Raw genomic sequence first — 9,790 nt, forward strand, 5'->3', positions numbered from 1 at the left:
CTGTTTAAGGAAGTATCTAGGGTGCAGAGCATTTTTTAAGGTGTGTTTGACTAAGGTCATAGCACGTTATTGGATTCAATCTTCTATTCATCCGGATCTTCCCAGTAGCCATCAGAGCACTGAAATACTGTTACATAGAAACATAGAATTTGACGCAGATAAGAACCGCTTGGTTCATCTAGTCTGCCCAATTTTTTAACCTATGGTAACCTCAAACCCTATTTGATCCTTTATTCTTTGTAAGGATATTCTTATGTCTATCCCAAGCATGTTTACAGTGCTCTACTGTATTAGCCTCTACCACCTCTGATGGGAGGCTATTCCACTTATCCACTATCCTCACTGTGAAGTAATTTTTCCACATATATCCTCTGAACCTTCTTCCCTCCAGTTTCAGTGCATGTCCTCGTGTTCTAATACTTCTCTTCCTTTGAAGAATTTTTCCCTCCTGTACATTGTTAAACCCTTGATATATGTGAAAGTTTCCATCATGTCCCCCGTTTTCCCTTCTTTGCTCCAAACTATACATATTAAGATCTTTTAGTCTTTCTGGATAAGTTTTGTGCTGTAGACCATGCACCATTTTAGTGGCCCTTCTTTGTATAGGCTCTAATGTATTTATATCCTTGACTTGACATATGACCTCCAGATTTGAACACCGTATTCTAGATGAGGCCGTACCAATGACCTATACAGTGGCATTATTACTTCTTTCTGCTACTGATTCCTCTCCCTATGCAGCAAGCATCGGACTTGCCTTTTTCATTGCTTTGTTACATTGCTTAAGTCACCTGAAATAATGACTCCTAGATCCTTTTCCTCCTCAGTAGTTTCCATTATAGTGCCATTAATACTATATTTAGCCTTTGGGGTTTTGAGACCCAAGTGCATGATTTTGCCTTTTTTGGCATTAAACTGTAGTTGCCACTCTCTTGGCCATAAAGGAGTTACAGGGGTGAATTGATTTTGTGGAAGGCAGTGACCTGTCCCCTTATGTGATTGAGAAAGAGAAGTCAGGAAGTCTACATGCAAAAGGGACATAGGGACTATGGGTAGGGTAAGCAGGAAGACACCAACTGAATAGAGGGTAGGGTCACCAACAGCAGACGCCATAAGGGGGGGTACAGGTTGTACAACTGTAAGGGGCTTGGGCAGATTATGGGGCACAGACAGACCCCTCATAGTCAGACCGCCATGTCTGAGCATTCCTCTGTGATGCAGCGGCTCCTAGACACTGATATACTGGGAGCGCCCATGGCATGGTGACATCATCAGTCCGCGGTTGGATGTATTATATACTGCATGATCTGTTTTCACTTATGGCTCGATTTGCATATCTAATATATAAAAGCCTAGCAGTGTGTGTTAGTGTGTGTGTGTGTGTGTGTGTGGAAAAAACTACCGGGTGACAGAGTGCTCAAGCTGCAGCGCCACCTGCTGGGCGGAGTTATATACTACACTGACCTACTAAATTCTTAGCATTATCTAATATATAAAAGCCTAGCGGCGTGTGTTAGTGTGTGTGTGTGTGTGTGTGGAAAAAACTATTTTCTCAGAAAGGGCTCATTCAATTGACCTGAAATTTGGTATACTGACATTATTTGACAAAAAAATTATAATAGTGAAGTCAGTTAACTTCCATCATCCCCCCTTACCCCCGTGGGAGGGGTAGTAAAGGCTAAATTTACGAGTTGAGGGCTCAAACTCATTTTCGTGAGGTAATTTTACCTCATGAACACACATGCTGTGTTAGTGTGTGTGTGTGTGGAAAAAACTACCGGGTGACAGAGTGCTCAAGCTGCAGCGCCACCTGCTGGGCGGAGTTATATACTACACTGACCTACTAAATTCTTAGCATTATCTAATATATAAAAGCCTAGCGGTGTGTGTATGTGGCGATGAAGATGACAAGAAACTTTTTAACACCTTAAGTAGCTTGATTTGACTAGAATGCATGAGTATCATGCACGGGTTAACTTGTATATATATATATATCTAATATATAAATGCTTAGTGGCGTCTGTGTGTGAAAAAAAAAAAAGAAGTTGCAGCGCCACCTGCTGGGGAGAGTTATACACTGACCTACTAAATTCTTAGTGTGTGTGGGGAAAAAAATTCAAAAAGGGCTAAAATTTGGTAGGGCTCAAACTCATTTTCGTGAGGTAATATTACCTCATGAACACACATGTGTAGAGGCGTGCGTTAGTGTGTGTGTGTGTGTGTGTGTGGAAAAAACTATTTTCTCAGAAAGGGCTCATCCAATTGACCTGAAATTTGGTATACTGACATTATTTGACAAAAAAATTTGAATAGTAAAGTCAGTTAACTTCCATCATCCCCCCTTCCCCCCGTGGGAGGGGTAGTAAAGGCTAAATTTACGAGTTGAGGGGTCAAACTCATTTTCGTGGGGTAATTTTACCTCATGAACACACATTAAAAAGGCCGCTTGCGTCGGAAACTAACGCTCTTCCCCTGAGGAGGCATGGGCTAGGTCCAAATGCATGACAAGAACCTTTTTAAGACCTTAAGTAGCTTGATTTGACTAGAATGCATGAGTATCATGCACGGGTTAACTTGTATATATATATATATATATATATATATTTATTTATTTATTTTTAATAAAAGTTTTATTGGATTTTACAAAAATAAAGAAAACATATATGGAAAACGAGGGGGGTAGAGAGAAAAAAGGGGAAGGCAGGTAGGGACAATGTGTAAATGAGAGCATATATAGTCAGAACAATAGTCAAACAGCAATTATACAGCTGAACAGGAGATATATTAACAAAAGAAAGAGGCTAAAGATAACTTATATAAAAAGAGGGGATTGAGTGAGTTCTCTATGCAGCACTTCAGAATTAGTGGCGCTTTATACCATGGCCTTATCTGTGTGGAGTTTGTATGTTCTCCCTGTGTTTGCGTGGGGTTCCTCCGGGTGCTCCGGTTTCCTCCCACACTCCCAAAACATACTAGTAGGTTAATTGGCTGCTATCAAAATTGACCATAGTCTCTCCCTGTCTGTCTGTCTCCCTCTCTGTCTGTGTGTGAGTGTGTGTCTATATTAGGGAATTTAGACTGTAAGCTCCAATGGGGCAGGGACTGATGTGAATGAGTTCTCTGTGCAGTGCTGCGGAATTAGTGGCGCTCTATAAATAAATGATGATGATGATGATGATAAATAAATGATGATGATGATTCTGATTTGACAGAGCTAGGAAGACAGGACCACTTAAATTTGCTTTAGCCCTGTGACAGGTGATTATAAACCTTAGGTGGCATTTCCTACTGGATTTGTTTTATTTTGTTTTATTTAGGACAGAGTTGAGAAATAATGGAAAGAAGGATTCTGTGGAAACGACAGGTGGTTTACATAAAAAGGTACATAGGATAATTTAATATTTCATTAAGAAATGAATCTGCTCAGTTCCTCTGTGGCTTTGACCCAGGAGGGATCAAGGTAGATTGCACCAGGATCAAAAAGCGTTGCAAGAAAGAAAAAAGATTGTCGGAGACCACTGCAGAGGACAAGAGGTGGTGGAGAGAGGCACGTTCAGTGCCAGGAGCAGCAGGAAGACGGTGAGGGCAGAACCAGAGAGTGGTCATGGAGTAGGACAGGGAGGCACCCACAACAGAGCTGTCACTGTTCCTCCCCCAGGCTCCTGTCAACTGGCTGGACCTGGTAATGGTTCCCCATGTCTGTCAGCCTGTCCTCAGGCCTCAGCAAGCCCCAGGAATTAGTCAGCTCCATTTTTGCAATCAACACAGGCCCTCACCTGCCAAAGGCCTTAGTAGCCCCAGGCTTCAGTCAGCTCCAGGGCACAATCTGTCACAGGCAGCAAAAGGACACAGCAGACAAAAGTCTCAGTTAGCCCCAGAAATCAGTTAGTCCCAGGGCTAAATCTGCCCCAGGCCTCAGCCCCCTGTTAGACTACACCCACCAACAGACCTGAACCCACCATGAGGCCTTTTACAGGCAACGGGCTTCACCAAGACGTTAGGCCTTACTCAGATACAGGGCCTCACCCCGGATACAGGTCTTGATCTTGATCGTGTCAGACATTTTAGCCTGTGTCACTGTGGAGATCCAGGGTTTTGCTGCAGCCACATGGCTGGCGTATGTACCCCTGACATAGGTAGATTCAGGTAGATTGTTCTCACACTTCATGTTCAGTTTATTGCATTGCCTTGTACTGCACTGCACAATTTGTTGTTGTGTAGTATTGTTGTTGTACAATAAGTTTGTGTTTGTTGTACATTTTATCTGATCAACCATTAGGCTAAAACAGGCTGCAGCCTAGGGTGCTGAAAGATTTTCTGCCTATTTTTTTTTAGTTCCTGTGGTGGAGTCTGTCTGGAGTCATAGAGGATCAGTAGCCTGCGCTGCTCTGTAGTACTGAATGGTTTCCTGTTCAGGAGACTGTTCTGGGCTCCGGTTGCCTGAGAGACATCACACAGTCAGTCAGCCAATCGGAGCATAGCATAGACACGCCTCCTACCTACACTGCCCCAAACCACAGAGGATGCTGGTGTCAGCACAGCAGGAACAGGTCAGTGTACAGATCACTGCTGCCAGAAACACCAGCTGCCCCTCTCCTGCCTCCTTCTGCAAGACATCCGAACTGCCCCACGCCCTTTCACTATTCACTGCCAATCACCCCATCTGCCACACTCCCCCTCCCTGCTGCACACCTATCATACTCATATTACTATTATTATAAATATATTATGGTTTCATTTTTTAGAATTAAAAATAGCCTGTGGAACTGGCCCGGGGGCAAATGCCGCCTGCCCCTGGGTTGGGGACACTAAGGGGATATTAGATTAGCGCATCCATAACTCTGTTATAAAACCAGTGCCGGAGTAGAGCTTCTCCCTCTAACTGGGGCTCTCTGTGATAGCTTCTACAATGCAAATAGGGAGGTTATTTAACAAGGAATACATGTACCAGCACGATCCTCCTTCTGTTGTAGCCATCTAACCAATTTTTTCTTTTTTTTGCAACAAGTGGAACTGAGCACAAAACCAGGACCGGGCTTTTAGCCCCACTACATATGCTTGAGCCGATTAGCTGGCTCACCCATGCATACATCCCTGGAGGCTATCCAGGTGAAGCAGGAAGGTAAGTCTTACCGTGCCCAGCCAGTATTATTCAGCTAACATATATAAACAGGGTGGAACCCTGACAAATTATATAGAAAAACACAGCTGGACTGGTAATTTGAACACCAATCAGGGTAGATAAATAATCACTTTATTTTGAATTTGGATCTCTTTATTTTTTAAATGTGCCTGGTTTAAGTCTTATCCTTTTTCATTGTGTATGTTAACATTTTTATTAGTGGTACATACTATGCACATACAAATGTTTTTCTATATAATTTGTCTTTACTAGATGTAGCACTGCTATAATGTTAAGTGTGTCTTTGCTCTTATCTCATGATAAGAATAAATATTGTTATACTGATATAGACATTTTTAACTTTAGAAATATTAATATGCATAGCATCAGGGATTATTATACTTTCTTTCCTAAAGTGTTACTCAGCTGCCTGGTTATATTTTAGTAGCAAATTGCATTGATAATTGACTTTCTGTTGCTGTGATAAGCAGCAATAACAAAACAACAGCCTTATTGTTAATAATAAATAGGTCCGTTGCAAAGACAACAAAAATATGTATATTCACTGACAAATTATCACATAATGTTTCTGCTTGTTTTGTATATACCTAATAAGATTGCAAGCTCCTTGGGCAGGGATCACTTCTCTCTGTTACTCTAAGCACTATTCAGTGGCGCACGCAGGGGGGGTTTCTGGTTCTCCAGAAACCCCCCTCCCCTCCCCTCCACTAACTAAGTGCCCACCATAGTGGCACTGTCCTATACAGCAGCCGCGGCGCTGTCAAAGAAGCGTCCGCGGCGGACACTTCTTTGACAGTGCCGCAGATGCTGTATAGGACAGCGCTGCCGAAACGGGCAGGCGCATGGGTCAGGGGGTTTCCCCTGACAATCCTGCGTGCGCCCTGCTATTATTTATCTTTTAGCTTTGTATATTGCTCCCTCTACTTTTACATTTTTGGAAAGCACTGTGTAAAGAGTCCCACTATATAAATAAAGGTATTCTTACATACACATGTACGTTATCGTGGGATATGTATTCCATAATCCTTTCATATTCAAAACACAATATAAACAGTGGTGGATTAAGCTGATCTTGGGCCCTGAGTTGTACATAGACCATAGGCCCCACCTCACACGCAACTCTCAACTACATATCAAATATACATTATGCGCATACTTGCCCATTTTCCCTGAATTTTCGGGAAAATGGGCAATTCTTGGTAGGCCTCCCAGTCTCCAGTTAGAGTAGGTCATTCTCCCACACCATGGTCACTTCCTAGTGCAGTGGTCAGGATGGGGGCCTCCATGATACGTATCGCAGTGAATCGCATCATATTGGCCCTGCCCCAGCGACATAATGATGCAATTGCGTCACAACGGCGTGGGGGGCGGGAACAAAATTATGTGACTAAGCGCCCTGCCCGCCCCCTCATCACACTTTACCTCCTCTCTGGGATTTCCCATAGAGGTAAAGAAAAAATTATTATTATATGACACACCATGCACTGCAGGTGTTATTTTTTTAACAACTCCATTGCAACTACTTTATAAGCAGATGGATATTCCTCACCTTCTTTCAAGTTCGGGGTGAGTCATTTGGGGTGCAACTTTTTTAAATAAATAATAATAAAAAAAATAATAATAATAAAAAAAATAAAATATATATATATATATATATATATATATATATATATGCATCATATATGCATATATAAATGCATCATATTGCTAACAAAGCACTCAGTTGTCCCATTGACCGTAAGAGAGCTGAATTCCACCAGCACATCGATATTATGCCAAAACATTTTATAAATCGTCTACATTACATTAGAACATACCCTGTAGTTTATAGCTGTAACTAGTGTGCAATAAATCTGACCTCACTGTTGTTCCAGAGATGTTATAGGATATACATCGTAAATACACTATAAAATACTATAGTTTCAGTCTTTTCATGCCCCCATCCTCCTTCTAATATTCATCTTATTACTGTATTCCTATTATAAAAAATCACATGGACACCAGCTTAAATTTAAGGCTACAGTTTTATTTAGATATAAAATGTATATATAAAAACAGTGAGAGCAGGGCAGTTAGCGAAACTATTTGCAAAACCAAACAGTGGAAGGTCAGACCATTACGCCACTGGTCCCAGGATATAATCCTTTACGATTGGCCGGTGCTACCTTCTGGCAACAGAGTGACTACACCCCTTCTGGACTCGACAATGATGTGCCCACACAAAGTAGGTCAAGGGAATCTCCACACAAAAGGACCAAGAGTTTGGTTGCTTCGAAGAGGGCAGTGACCCTTGGCCAATCAACGGTCGCATCATATGCTTACTAGTCGCTGACTGTAATGCTCTCCTTCCTACTGTGTCTCATCTGTGCAAGGGAAGAAAGGGTTAGTGTAGACATTAAGGCAAGACATTCATGACAATAGCAGGGTGGGATGAAGGTATTCGGTGCAGGAAAAGCAAGAGACCCAACATACACTGGGGTGAAAATATATAGCGAAGCTTGGAACCCTCCATGTGGATCTTATTGGATGGGTATGCGGGTGACTTAACCCCGAATGGGTAAGTGCATGACAAACCACACATGATTTAAGTGTGTTTGGCTTATGGCCTTTCTTATATTAAAGTATTTTTATCATTTTCAAATAAGCATTGCATAAACGATTGTATTGTGTTTCCAAAGCACAAAGTAATTTATTTTAGCAGATGCAATAATTTAACAATTCAATACATGATTATAATACAGTACAGCCAATACCAAAAGATAAATACATACCGCTACGTTCGCTTGCGCTAGCTGCGCTCCCACGTGTACCAGTGCACAGTATTTCACTCCAGAATACTGTGGTCAGAGAATGACTGAAGCCAGTAGGAGCACAGCTATATTATATACACTCAGGATTAGACTTACTAAGCTGCGGGTTTGAAAAAGTGGGGATGTTGCCTATAGCAACCAATCAGATTCTAGCTGTCATTTTGTAGAAAGTACTAAATAAATGAAAGCTAGAATCTGATTGGTTGCTATTGGCAAAATCCCCACTTTTTCAAACCCGCAGCTTAGTAAATCTAGTCCTTAGTGTTACAGAGAGAACAATGCAGATGACGTGGCTTGCTTCTATAGGTCCAGACTTCAGGTGGGTCCAGTGTAAACAGGTCACAGGCTAGTTCAAACAACCCACTCCAAGGCTGAGGGTCAACATTCCAGATGATTCTCCCACCCAGAAATCAGTTACAACTAGTCCATTAGCATTTTATAGTCGGTATCACTTTAAGTGTTTTATTCCCTAACATCACTAACTAGAGTATGCAATGTGCAATCTCTTCGGCAAAAGAACCGGACAACTGCTGATAAACAGGGGATTAAAATGACACCAGACATTTCCTATAACCTGAACCTTAAATAACTTTTAAAGTGTATATATAGTCATAATATATAAACTAATAATAAACTAAATACTATCTGCTCATAAATCACTGTGGATTGGAATCATTATAAATATGAAATATATAAATAACTAAATGTTAGAGTGCGTGTGCGTGCGTGCGTGCGCATTTTACCACGTGTAGCGTGGCATACTGATTGCAATCGCACGATAAAACAATATTAACCAATATACTTTCGTTCATCCAATTATACGACTTCGACACTTATCATAGAGTAGCTAAAAAACGGCACTGAAAAAGTTGTGTGCCGATCAGTATCAGTATAGTATCAATCCACATAAATAAAACATCTAGTATCCTGATTCAAAAGAAGAAGTTATTTCTCCTTAATGGGATCTGATCATTAAAATAAGGAAAGTGTTTCTTTGTCCCCTAGAATGATCTGTTCCTGGATCTAAGTATAAATAGTTAGAGAACAGAACATTCCGACGGTTAAGTTATAGTATTCTGTGTCCTCAAGTAGCCTGACCCTTAAAGATTTATACTGCAAACAGCTTGCTTCAGAAACTACTAGAGGAATGTTCCTGCGTTTATATGAAGGTGACAAGTATAAAGTCCCAGAGAAGTGACATTGAATACTCATTTTGACTTTCTTTTATCCTTTAGAACTGCCATGGAATGCTTTCACTTTAAAGTGCTTCAAATTCCGTATCTGTAACTCCAGCGCATGTTTTATGAAAAGATAAGCAAAGATCATCAGTCCCTCGAGGAAAAATACAAACAAGCATAAATTTGCTGTAGGAAATATTTAAAAAGCAAGTAAAACTACTATCTGACATTGGAATATATTAAAGGCTGTGTATTACTGAGCTGAATAATGTTCCTGAAATACCGGAAGGGTTCTAAGTATGTCCGTCATTCTCTCTTTCTTTCTATTGATTTATTGATTTTTTTGAAGACATATTTAAATTAATTTCAACTCTGATTTTGTCATCAAGATAAAGTATACTTGTGAAAACTACCACTGCCTGACTGGTTAAACTAATAGCACGACAGAAAGAATCATGCTGTGGTTATCCAACCTGTCCTTGGTGCTGGGTGTATTACAACATGAAAATGAGTAGAGTGGAATAGGGTTTATTGTATGTGAACCCTGTTGATGTGGATATGTTGTAGCAGTGTGTCCTCCATGGCACCTACCTGGTGCTGTCCTTGGGTCGACCACCCTACAATAGTTGAGTCACTCACCCCTCAGGGTAATATGAGTC

At 41.1% G+C, this 9,790-nt stretch overlaps 1 long non-coding RNA gene across 1 annotated transcript; it reads left to right on the forward strand.

Annotated features, from left to right (window-relative positions):
* The first annotated feature begins 4,902 nt into the window (after positions 1 to 4,902).
* On the forward strand, positions 4,903 to 9,543 carry LOC142104192 (uncharacterized). Its single transcript, XR_012679524.1, has 2 exons — positions 4,903 to 5,122; positions 9,189 to 9,543. It is a non-coding gene; the product is annotated as an uncharacterized LOC142104192 (long non-coding RNA).
* The last annotated feature ends 247 nt before the right edge of the window (positions 9,544 to 9,790 follow it).

The sequence above is a fragment of the Mixophyes fleayi genome, chromosome 1, assembly GCF_038048845.1.
Source record: "Mixophyes fleayi isolate aMixFle1 chromosome 1, aMixFle1.hap1, whole genome shotgun sequence".
In the NCBI taxonomy this organism is placed as follows: domain Eukaryota; kingdom Metazoa; phylum Chordata; class Amphibia; order Anura; family Limnodynastidae; genus Mixophyes; species Mixophyes fleayi.